Raw genomic sequence first — 13,122 nt, forward strand, 5'->3', positions numbered from 1 at the left:
TTAAAGAATGGACAACAGAACATTTTTTTATCCACAAGGCATTTCCTTGAAAAATATGCTTTTCCAAGTTTAAAAATATGCTTTTCTAAGAAAGTTTACCCACAAGACATTTCCTTAAAAATATGCTTTTCTGCACTTATTAGCATTTGCACAAGAACAGATGTGTCAGCATTTGTGTCATCAAGACAGTATCTTTTCAAAACCAAGAGGGTGTGTGTTGAACTAAAAATATATATAAAGTCTGTATTAAATCCAATTATATTAGGGGTATTGGTTGGGACACATTTGTCCCGAGGTAAATGTTATATCTCTCACATCATCTGTACTATATGAGAAGTAAACTAGAACAGTACTAGAAGCTGTAATGTTAGTCAGTGTGGTTTATTATAAAAAGTTATTTGTTACTGCTCTAAGTTGATGCTGCAAAGTATATTCTCTCATCAGTGTATATTCTGCAAGTTTCTGTATGCAACAGACTGTGAATGCAACTATAACCAGACTTTGATTTCAGCAGAATCCAGCCAGCAAGACTGAGTGTCTTAAGAAGACTCCAAATCCATCACAGTAAACAGCACCATAGTAAATACATTAACAAAGATTAATTTTACAATTAGCTTACATATTTTTTAACTTTTGATTTCAGTATTTTTTTATTTATTTAACTGCTCTGCCATTCATTTTACAAAGACTGTTTGACTAATTCTATCCGTGATTTTATTTCTTTTTAAAATTCAGAACTTTAACTGGTGTAGTGTTACTATACAATTAAATGTGCTTTAATAGGAGAACAATGTTGTACATGTATTCCAGACAAAACAGAATCTGTAAAAGCACATTTAGAAGTGATTTGCACAAGTGTCTCAACATACTAGAAAAAACTGGAATGATGATTGGAGTGAATGGTTTAGTAATCTATTTACAGTATGGACAGGAAAAATCACTGTATTTTTAATTTCTTTTACTGTTATTGTAGTGCTTGGTTGCATATTATTTACATGCATTAAAGTCTGCTTAGCAAAAGCTAGTCAAGTTACTGTTGTTAATTGTCATAATGAAAAGGTATCATCAAATAATGCTGAATTTATTTTCCTGGTTTAAAATAAAAAAGAGGGAATTGTTAGTGTGTGCTCAACAATATACTAAGATTGAAAGTAACCTTGCTACAAATATTTAACATAAGTAAGGAATAAGATAAAGCTTGCTTAAATGTAGAAATAGAGTTCAGCAATATGTGATTAGCATCCATAATAAATGACTGTGGGTTAAAAAAATAAGGAACTTGCTTATGAGTGTATTACACACACATCAAGAAAGCTGACTTCTTACAGACTTGGCAAGAATGTAAAAAAAAAAAACAGGATATCTCAGAAAAATCTAATTTGATTTCTTTAAAGAATGGACAACAGGACATGTTTTTATCCACAAGGCATTTCCTTGAAAAATATGCTTTTCTAAGAAAGTTTATCCACAAGGCGTTTCCTTAAAAATATGCTTTTTTTGCACTTATCAGCATTTGCACAAGAACAGATTTGCGTCATCAAGGCAGTATCTTTCCAAAACCAAGAGGCTGTGTGTTTAACTAAAAATATATATAAAGTCTGTATTAAATCCAGTTATGGTAGGGGTATTGGTAGGGACACATTTGTCCCGAGGTAAATGTTATATCTCTCACATCATCTGTACTATATGAGAAGTAAAGTGGAACAGTACTTGAAGCGGCAACATTAGTCGGTGTGGTTTATTATAAAAAGTTATTTGTTACTGCTCTAAGTTGATGCTGCAAAGTATATTCTCTCATCAGTGTATATTCTGCAAGTTTCTGTATGCAACAGACTGAGTGCCTAAAGAAGACTTCAAATCCATCACAGTAAGCAGCTCCATAGTAAATACAATAACAAAAATTAATTTTACAATCATAATCATCACTAGACTGTTACAGAATGGCATTGTGAAATGCTCGAGTCAAACTATGGAAAATGGCTGAAATATATTTTTTTAAAGCAGCAACAAACCAGTAGTAAATGAATTACTTCACGTATTATGAGAAGCAGCAGGGCTTTAATGGTCTGACATAAGTACACTAACACAAAGTGTAAAGCAACTTGTCATAAAACTGTAAAATCATTTAATTTAATGTACTTATTAACCACTTTAACTGTATGATATTATTCATGTATCTAGGGTAACATAAAAATAGCACATTGCATTCAGTACAGAACAGAAACAGAAAAAGTGTACAATACCTTATTGTTTTGTTTTTATTTAGACTAGATGCCAATAAAAAAGTTTTTCATTACTCTATTAATATAATATGATGCCTCACACCAAAGGTACTTGACTTATAGAATATCATCATAAGACTTCATTCATAAAAATAATGGAAGTAGACCACAACTTAGCAGTTATACGGAAGGGTAACTAAATAAAAGTGTCATTAAGAATAATAAATATGTTAAAACCTCTGCAATGTATCACAATTTTAAAAGTGTGCATACTAATGCAAGAATGAACTTTAATCCCAAATGAAGGAAATTCAAAAGAACATTGGTTTCCAGTTTTTTGAACTCAGCATGAGGTATTTAAGGTTAATAAGAATTCAATTTTAAAAGTGGGGAAACTGTAGTGTTTCATTTTCAAAACATAGACGTTAAAACTACTCCTGAATTCAGTAATAATGAAATTAACAAAAGTAACAAGGCAACAAACAAGAATATTCAAAAAAAAATCCTCTGTTATAAGCTAACTGCATTAAATAACATCCCGTTCGATTATCGGCTGGAGTGCCTTCTATGTGGAGTTTGCATGTCCTCCCCACGGTTGAGTGACATTTAAAGACATGCAGGTAGGTGCATGTGTGAATGGGTGTGCCTTCTTTGAAGGTTGTGCATCGGGCTGGCAACTTGGCACCATAAAAATCCACTGCTATGGTGACCCCTAACCGGGAAAAGTCAAAAGACTACTACACTATTAACTACATGTTGACATTTTCAGATGAGTTCAGTTAAAATGAATGAATAGTACCTGCACAAGAAAAGATAAGTCACAAAGTAATAAACCATTTGGTCATTTCATTTTTTGTTCAAGCTGATAGTCTTACATGACAGTTTATCAGCTTCCCTTTTTCAATTCAGTCCATTGGCTCTGAAAGAGAAACAGATTTCCTAGACTGAATATAAGTTACAGCTTCATCCAGAGAGTTGAAAAGTCTAATACCATCTTCTAAAAAGATCTTAATCCTGGCAGGAAATAAAAAAATGCACTTTAATACTGCTCATGTTTGATTCTTTAATAGAAAGAATGCATTGTTTACACTTTTCCATAACCATAGACAAACAATCATTATCAAATCTAATAATATTGCTTCCCATTTTCGCAGAGCATTAGAACAAGCTGTTTTTAAGATCAAGATCCTTTTCAATACTTACTTTTCAATACTTGAAATGAAATTAACTATTATAGATCTTGGTAGAGCATTTTTTCACAAAAGCCTTTAGAAGCCTAGCCAATACCATGATGACAATATTATATATTTTTCCCCAGATATTTACGGTTCCCCATCCAGTTATCCAAATTCTTTTTGAAGAGATTGAGGGACAGGCTTTGTTTTATGAAGATGGGAAGCTTTTTCCATAGACAAGGCAGCCTTTGGGATACAAATCTGTCTCCCCAGTAAATTCTGTTAGAGCCACAGATAAGGTTTAGGTGCATGGAATGCATAAGACTCGTGCAATTGTTCTTGCAAATATGTAACATTTTCAACAGGGCTGGATCAGAGAATGCCTTGTAGGATGGGCATAAGTCACTTCTCAATAAGCAATATGAGACAGAGTAAAAGGATGGTCTGCATAAGACATGGACTTCTACTTTGTTTTGTTTTTTTAGTGGCAAATGTTTGGGGCCACTCCAATTGGTGTAAGTGGCTGGTTAGGTGCATGCAATTTACTTGATTATGGGCTTAGATTGTTCTGCCTCTCCCTAGTTCCCTGGGCTTAGATTGTTCTGCCTCTCCCTAGTTCCCTGGTCATCTATCTTTTCCAGCATCCAGGAACTCAGCCTGAATTTCTTCCTTATTAAATCTTCCATCAAATTCATTCAGAGTCTCCTCAATAACTGTTGATTTTTCATTATGGTATTTAATTATATCCTTCAAAAGAAAGTCTTATTTTACGGACTAATTTGCTGTTTATTTTAGCCATTTTAGAGTGATCTCTTATGGACTTGAAGCCAAGGTCTGAAATTCCTTATATTATTCCTTAAATTATTATTCCTTGTATTATTGTCCAGGCACACTGAAGAGAGGCTTTGATTGAATTAATTCTTCTATGCAGTATCTCCATCAGTATGTCCCCTATCAAGCTCTGGAGCCCCCTTTTAGTGAGGCTTACCAGGATGCCATGTGCCTTGGTACCTCCAGCACTGGTGCCTCCATTTCAACCCTGCAAGGACGGACCCAGATGGCAGAAGGTGAACATTCCCTAGATTGGGTGGTATGTGCCCAGCCTGCTTTAGATGGATTTGAATCTGTAAAATAAGGAAAATAAATGGGAGTGAACAAAACAATAATGGAGAAAGAAATGCATAATCAAAATAAAAAAAAAAAAAAAAGAGGAAAAAGGGGTGGAGAGATTCAAAAGACAAAATGCACAAGACATTCACACATCATGTTTACATGCTATTTTATATACTGTTGAAATATTACAGTAAAATTTTTATTGCAGTAAAACTTGTATACCAGAAGTGTTTATGTATAATTCAGATGAATTCATATGGCAAGTGTTTGTGACTACTTGAAGGGGGGGAGTGTATCTCTCAATACATCACATTCAATATGGTACTAAAATTCCCTTTGCAATTATTATAAGTAAGCATTTTAAAACAGAGTCATGCCATTTATATTTACATATTTGTAACATTAGCTTGACCTGGAATGATTTCTGGTTGCATTTCATTCATCTGCAAAGCTATAAAAATATTTCTGTTATGACCACTGCACACAAAAGTTGGAAAAAAAGTACAGCAGTTATACACAGACATATTGCTTTTTTTACAGTCATATAATGATTTAAAATCCTTTTTGTACACCTCTTATATACATTACAAACTAGTAAGATGGTCTTTGTAATTTTTTTTTGTGGTTGATGATGATTATACTTAAGTCTCTTCCTCATATATAATTAGAAGAGTGGAGATAATTCTTGTTTACCTGTATTTGTAATTGCTATATATATATATATATATATATATATATATATATATATATATATATATACATACATACACACACACACACACACACACACACACACACACACACACACACCTGATCTACCCACTCAGCCAGCTGGTCATCTCTTTACTTCTGCAAATCATCAAACAGGTGATGGCACTGCTAGCAGGAGCTGTTTATGCCTGTCAGGGTTACCAGGAGGTCACCCAATTCCTGGTAAATATATATTTTATTCATGTAGTATGGCGAATGTATGCCTTGATCTTATCCTGATAAGACTCATTGAGAAGGTAGAACGTAATGAGAGTTATCTTGTCAGACCAGATTAGAGTATAGACTCCTGTCTTTCTAGGGCATGCCATCATTTGAAATGCCAGAACAACAATGAGAAAAGTATGGTCAGGGATGTATTATTCAGGGTTAAAACCACTCCTTGTGGGGTGTGACATCATCTTAGCCAAACCCTTTTTACTAGCAAGGGCATTACAACAGCTATTGATATTGGTTAAACCACAACTGCTTTGTCACATACATTTTTTTTTCAAAAAGGAAACCAGTAACTTTTCTCTTCTATGCTTGATTAAAATAAAAATATATGATTAATAATTGCTATTGCTAATGCTCATCTGTAAAGGTTATTTTCTGGACCAGTAGGTCTCATGTAGTAGAGCATGATGTTTCTTTTAAGTTTGCTTTTTTGGGGAAAGGGGATTAGTGTCATTATGTGTGTTATTTTTAAGCATTAAGAACATATGATTTGTTTGAGGTTCTGGGGTGTGACACCTGGCATCAACTGGGCAGGGACTACACTTTAGATTGCTACAAACTTACACTCAGATGGCTCCATTTCTTTTAATTACATTCTGATTTTGGCTAGTCTATGGTGATTTAAATGCTCCCTCATCACTCTTAGGATAGCTGAGGAATGTTGTGGACTGCAGAGCTGCCCACAGTGTAGCCTTGTCAGTCTGATGCATATTCATGTTACTTTGACCATGCATTCATGATTGTCAAAAAACGAAACTCGCTAATAGATCTTGAGACAGGTTTGCGCAGTACTACTATTCATAGAGACTGTGACGCCAGTGTACTGGCCCACCAATCAAGGAGCCTCAATCTTCACCACTAACACCAGTGAGGGGCGTCCATATAGTGATAGGATAATAAATACACACACAGTAAAGTATAATTTCCCTTAAGAGCACACAGAGATCACAGTCAGTCTGGGGCTGGTTTCTCCCTTTCTCTCCAGGTCCCCAATAAGACTCCCCACTGGCACAGCTATAGATCCACATCTCAGCCTACTGGGCAAGCTAAAACCTCCAGAACCCTGTCTGTCCAACCAGTGCTTCATGTCCCTGCCCAAGTAGCTGACATACACACTTTGAGATAAGAGTTTATGCAACACAGACACTCCTGAGGAAGGCTGGCACAGGTTCTCCAACTGTGTCCCTTTTACCCAAACTATACAGTAAAAATCACTGCCACCATCCAACTAATATTTATCAGCTACTCAAAGGCCCTTATAAATAGGTGCCCAATTATACTGTGCAATATTATTATATTATTACCCAAATGGTAAGTGAAACCAAACAGTCAAGACTTATTTGGAGTGACTTGGTACAGTATCACTATATACATGCAATGTACTCTTGGAGCTTAAATTATCTCTACACAAAACAGCTACAGGTTTAAAAATATTTAATAATAAATAAAAAAAAAAAAAACACACAAGACAATACTTCTTACTACACAGTGCTAGGCAAGAGTTTAGAGATCACAGAGAAATACTTAGAATAATACAGTAGAAATGTTCTGACATCATCACTGAAAAACAAACTAGTCTAATCTTCCTATTTCCTAGCTATATCTAAGAGAAAACGCAATTCTAAAACCCTACTTACATATAGACGCAGGCAAAGTGGTGAGTTGGATGTTCTCAAGACAAATGCTCTCATTCTTTCTGTCCTTTAATTGATAACACAGTACCACTGATTCGTTTCAGCTACATCATTTCTTTCTGTTTCTCAGGCTAACAGACTCTCAGAGGTTAATAGCCCTTTTGATCTTGCAGCTGGTCAGGAACCAGAGCAATAAAATAAATTATACATTCAAATTCTAGCCATTAACTCTGGCCTCAAAACAATAGCCAGACTTGCTTTTATCTAGACATCTCAGCTCTGAGTTTTGCCATCATAGAATTGACTAATCAGCTTTGTTTCAGCAGAGTGTACTGTTATTACATTTTTGCAGTTCCACATTTAACACCATTTCTTCCCATTTAAGAGAACAAGCCTGTGGCTTATATTAATATTTACAAATGACAGAATTATCTACAAAATTCTATCTGGCTAGGCTGGCAGCCTTCACCTATTTTCACAAAGATGAATATAAGTTTGCCTAATTTGCATATAACTTGTGTAAATGACCTGAAATTTACAACAAAAAGTTAAGTATCACACTATTAAGTAACCGATAACCAAGATAGCTGGCAAATGTATCAGGATACTACATACTTAATAAAGTAAGGCAATATTTAAAAAATAAGAAACACTTCAAACTATATTTCATTAATGAGTTAAGCATCATATTTAATGACTTTATGTATATAATGTTCACGTTATGTTGGCAATAACTGCTGGATTTGTGTCATTTAGAAGTTTGATTTCATGATAGCAGCAGTGGAAATTATTACTGATGACAGAAGGCATTACTATGGTATAATTTGCTGCTTGTGCATACATAGATATACATGCACCAATTAACTGCTGAAGTTCTGCAGTGCTAAGGATATCCACAAGAATGTGTGATGAACTGGAGATTTTTGGAGTGACTGCGATCAATAGAAAATGATAATATTATGAGTACATGGCAATGGCAGAGGGTAGAACAAGGATGTTTTTTATGACAAAAGTGATAGCATTCATGGTCTGAATGAACCTTAAGTAATATACTGCAATTTTATATCACTATTTATTTATTTATAATTATTACATTTGTTAACCGGGAAAGTCCACTGGGCCTAGGTGAGCCCATTTTGAGTGGAGGCCTAGGGAGAAAAACCTCACAAAGATTTAACAGCACTTACATGAAATAACAAACAGAAGTGTACATATAGTCACAAAGCTTGGGACAATGGACAGTATATGCTGTTGTGTCTTTCAGCTTTTCCCGGTTAGGGGTCGCCACAGTGGAACTCCGGTCTGCTAATGATTGGCAGATTTTTACGTGCCGAGTTGCCGGCCCTGACGCACAACTTTCAACAAAGGTATGCCCATTCACACATGTCTCCACACAGAAGACACTCTAGCTGAGAATCAAACAGGACAATGTCTGAATGTGAGGCGACTACGCTACCGCAGCACCACCACCGCAGACAATGGACAGTATATATATATATATATATATATATATATATACACACACATATATATATATATATATATATATATATATATATATATATATATATATATATATATATATAATTGCAGAGTGTTGATGTAGCAAGGGTGCAATGCCAGAGAGAGGAAATGTGTTGCCTGAGGGAAATCAAGAGAGCAGGAGTGCTGTTGGTTCTGATAGAAGGTGGGAAGGAGTTCCATAATTTTGAGACAGTGAAAGAGTAGAGCATCTGACCATCTGAGTGATTTGGCTTATCTTCTTTCAGCAGCATTTTGTTTTCAGATCTAAGAGGTCTGTTTGGGTGATACATGGTCAGCAGGGAGGAAAGTGAAGGGCAGGCTGAAGGATTGTTTATGTGCGGTAGTTAGTTGTAGATAAGTGAGATAGTGTGGAAGTTTGAGCCAGTTTCATTGATGTAGGGATGAGCAGTGATGGGATGAGAATTTAGCATTTGTTACAAATTTAGCAACCTTATTGTAGCACAAATCTAGTTTGGTTTTCAGGGAGGAGTAGATGTTGGTAAGGATTGGAGCACCATATAAGAGAGAAGATAGCAGGAAGGATGAGGCTAGGGCTTTTCTTGCAGTGAAATTAAGGAACGGGTTGTTCTATAGAGAATACCTAGCTTTTGGTGTGTTTTCTGGATATTGCTGTGGATATATAGGTCAAATGTTAGGTTGTCATCTATGATGACACCTAGCAGTTTGGTACTTTGAACCACTTCAATGATACTGTTGTTTTGGGAATGGACAGAGTTCATTCTTATTAATGGGGGTGTTTTTTTGGGGGGTGAATATAAAAAGTCTAGTTTTATTGAGGTTTAGAGCAAGGTGGTTATTGGACATGCAAGTTTCGGTTGATGTAAAGACATTTTGAGTTAGAAGTTTTAGATCAGATGTGGATTTGGCAGTACAAATGATCATGGAATCATCTGCATATTCGATGACAGTGCTGTGAGTAATGGTAGTATGGAAGTTGTTTATGAATATGCTAAATAAGAGGGGGCCCAATATGGATCCTTGTGGTGCACCTGTAGCAGTGCTTAGGAATGGTGAGAAGGAATGCTGCTATTTGGTGGATTGTTGCCTATGGGAGAGATAGCTGGAAAACCAATTTAAGGTTGGAGTTGAGATACCCAAGTTGAAGACTTTGCTTAAAAGAAGGTGACGGGAAACTGTCAAAGGCCTTTGAGAGGTCAAGGAAGAGTGAGGAGGCAAAGTATCCAGCATCACGACCCCTATTTACTGTATCCATGAAGGAAATGAGAGCTGTGCTAGTACTGTGACCTGGCCTGAAGCCGTGTTGTGTGGGAGAAAGGAGTTGGTTAGCAACCAGATAATTGAGAAGCTGGTAGTGAACACAATTTTCTAAAATTTTGGAAATGGGAGAGAGAATTGTGATTTCTCAGAAATTAGAGATATTAGAGTTGTTGCCATCTTTATGAAGTGGAAGTACAGAAGCTTTCTTCCAGATATTTGATATATGGGACTCTTGAATCAATCTGTTAAGGAGTATTGCTGACTGGGTAGACAATAGAGTCATAGGAATTCTGCTGGTAGGTTTTCTGGAGCATTAGTACATGGTTTGAGTTTAAGGAGGAGATTTTTTTATAATGAAAGTAGGTATAGGAGAGAGGGCGAAAATAGGTGGGGAGGAGGTTGGAGAGTGGGATAAAGAGGGTTCAGCTAGATTGGATTTTATTTATGGGAAGGTGGTGATGAGTTTGGCTATGGTGTCAATAAAATATTAGTTGAAGAGTAAAGCTATTTCTGTGGGACTTTTGTCTGGATTGGGGCAGGGATTATTGTTAGAGCCAGGATGAAGTAGAGAATTTATATCACCACCAAATTTCTTAGGGTTTAATTTATGTTGATTATGAATAGTTTGGATTAGTCCTTTAACCCGATTGTGTAGTTGTTTATAATATATGAGGTCTGATCGGGGTTTTTTTTTTGCCAAGCTTTCCAGGCTTTATCCATTTCAGTAATCAGTTGCTTTGTGGGTCTAGTAAGCCAGCTGGCATGCTTGGCTTTTACTCTTTTTGAATGAGTGGGGTAAACTATTTAAGATCCTAAGAAATGCTGAATTGAAGAATTCAACAGCATTGCCTAGAGGGAGAGTTGTTAAAGCTGACCAATTGATGCTTTGTAGTATTTCATTGAAGGTGATTGGGCAGAATTGAGTAAGGTGTCTAGTTTGTTTGTATTGGTGTTTACTAGGAACTGGAGTAGATTTGTGTAATATGAAGGCTGGTGAGTGGTAATTAATTGTATTTGATAGTACACCAGAGGAGGAGATATTGCTAAGCTCGGAAACCAGGATCCAGTCCAGGACTGAGCCTGAGTTGCTATTAAAGTTTGGTCTGGTTATTTTGGTGATAAGCTGGGTGTATTGATGTAGGTTAATACGGGAGGAAGGGTGTTGATTACTGATGTCAAGCTAGTTAATGTTGACATCTCCTAAGATGATAGTCTCATTTTTGATACTGGTAGAAGTCTAGGCAAGGATGTCGTCTAGTATAGGAATATTGTTGTCTGGAGGGATATATAGGACCACAATACAAATGCTTTTGTTTGTTAAGTTTGAGGAAGGCTACTAGTATCTCTACTGTGGAGAATTGTGGGGCAGGTTTTGAATATAGGACAACATTAAAAATGTTTGGGTGTATTAAGTTGACACCACCGCCTTTTTTCTGTAGTCTATCTATTCTGAGGCATGTATAGTTAGGGGGTAGGAATTCAGCATCTTTGATGTATGTTTTTAACCAGGTTTCTGTAGCTGGAGTGAAGTCAGATGAAGGGAGAGGATATTTAGTTTAGTCAGTAATATTAAATCTGTTGTGTATAGACTGGATGCTATAGCAGAGTAGCTAGGGTGATATAGTGTAAATGTAGTTGTTGCAGAGGTAGGTTTGCAAAATATATAGGATATTTGATGTGCTGTTAGCTGGTATAGGAAATAGAGGGATAGAGAGAAGGCACATAGAATAGCTTTAGAGATGAGAGACATAGTAAGGAAGATGATGTGGGTAGGATGAGAATGTAACAAGGATGATGTTAAGGAGTTACAGCACTTATGGTAATACAAGAAGGAGGGTCAAGGGTGAGCAGAGTGGTATGTTAGAGTAAGAGGTTGGTAGTAGATGTAGATAGAGGATCTATGGGTGGTAGCAATAGGCTAGCTAAGAGTGGTAAGACAAAGGTAAGGATAGGTAGTAATGGAGGGTGGGAAGGTGAGTAGGAGGGTTCCTGTGATAGTGACTAATTTAAGGGATGGGGTATATAGATGTAGTATGGTTGGACGTGATGGGAAGGAGGTGGGTAGGTGAGGCAAGAGCAGTGGGGTGTGAGAAGAGAAAGGGTGGGGGTAGATGGATGGTGGAATCTAATAGGCTGTGATAAGTGGTGGGAGGGGTTTAGCTTAGTATAAAGGTAATTGGTGTGGGGGTGGATGTGAATGGGGGTAGGGTAGGGGAGCGGAGTGAGCCCCAGCTTACTGAGGACGAATGGAGTGGGTTGAAGCACGAGCAAAAAAAGTGTCATAACTAAGAAAAACAATCAGTAAAGGCTGTGGGTAAGTGAGGGGATGGGCTAGGGTAGTACTTTATAAAGACATACTGGCATCTAGATTACATAAGAGGGACAGCAAGAGTTAACACAAGATAGAGCTAAATGCCAAATGGAGGGGAAATAATTACAGAGGATATTTGCAAGATGTAAAGCACAGTTGGGCAAACACCTAACGGGGATACAGGTAGGAAAAAGTGGGGCAACAGCGATACTAGGTTGGTGATGTACTTTTGGCCTTAATGCTGGCTGAAACAAGTACAAGCAGTTACAAACATACAGTTAAATGCAGGTATTTCTTAGACTGCTGTTTGGGTGGTGGATTCAAGCTAGCTGAGCTGTTGGTGCAAACGGGATAGGTTCCATCAGCTTTGGACACAGAGACTGCTTGCTTACTGGCAGCTGGCAACTACAGCAATCAGTCACAGTAGCATATGCAGTTCAATAGCAGGCAGAAAAAATAAAAATTATGGAAGAGAACAATTTTGGCTGAAGCACACCAAGCCCTAACACAGTGAGAGAATGAGGAAAGGGGTGGGTGATGCCCCTCCTCTTGTGGAAAGGGGTGGTTGATGCCCCTCCTCTTGTCAGTAATCAAGCAGCCTCAATCCTCACCACTGACACCGGTGAGGGATGTTCAATTGGAACAAAAATAGATACAGTATTTTCAGATGGAGCTATTTGCACCAATCAAAATTTCCTTAACAGCACACAGGGAACACACCCTGTCATGGGGATGGGTTCCCCCCTCTCTCTCTCTCTCCAAGCTCCAATAAGGCTCCCCAGTGACACAGCTATAGAGGTGAGTCCTCGGCCGAGTGTTCCAAGCCAAGTCCTCCACCACCTTCTCTGTGAAACCAGTGCTCTGTGTCCCTGCTCCAAGTAGCTGATGCACACATTCTTTGAGATTTGATTTTCATATAT

General features: G+C 37.1%; 1 long non-coding RNA gene across 1 annotated transcript in view; it reads right to left on the reverse strand.

The window, feature by feature from the left end:
• Window positions 1-3,271: 3,271 nt before the first annotated feature.
• LOC122794386 overlaps window positions 3,272-13,122 on the reverse strand; it is a 256,067-nt gene continuing 246,216 nt past the window's right edge. The window contains exon 2 of the long non-coding RNA XR_006363637.1: window positions 3,272-4,521. This is a non-coding gene — a long non-coding RNA (uncharacterized LOC122794386). The remainder of the gene's footprint in view (window positions 4,522-13,122) is intronic.

The sequence above is a fragment of the Protopterus annectens genome, chromosome 2.part1 (genome assembly GCF_019279795.1).
Source record: "Protopterus annectens isolate FY-2018-M chromosome 2.part1, PAN1.0, whole genome shotgun sequence".
Classification (NCBI taxonomy): domain Eukaryota; kingdom Metazoa; phylum Chordata; order Ceratodontiformes; family Protopteridae; genus Protopterus; species Protopterus annectens.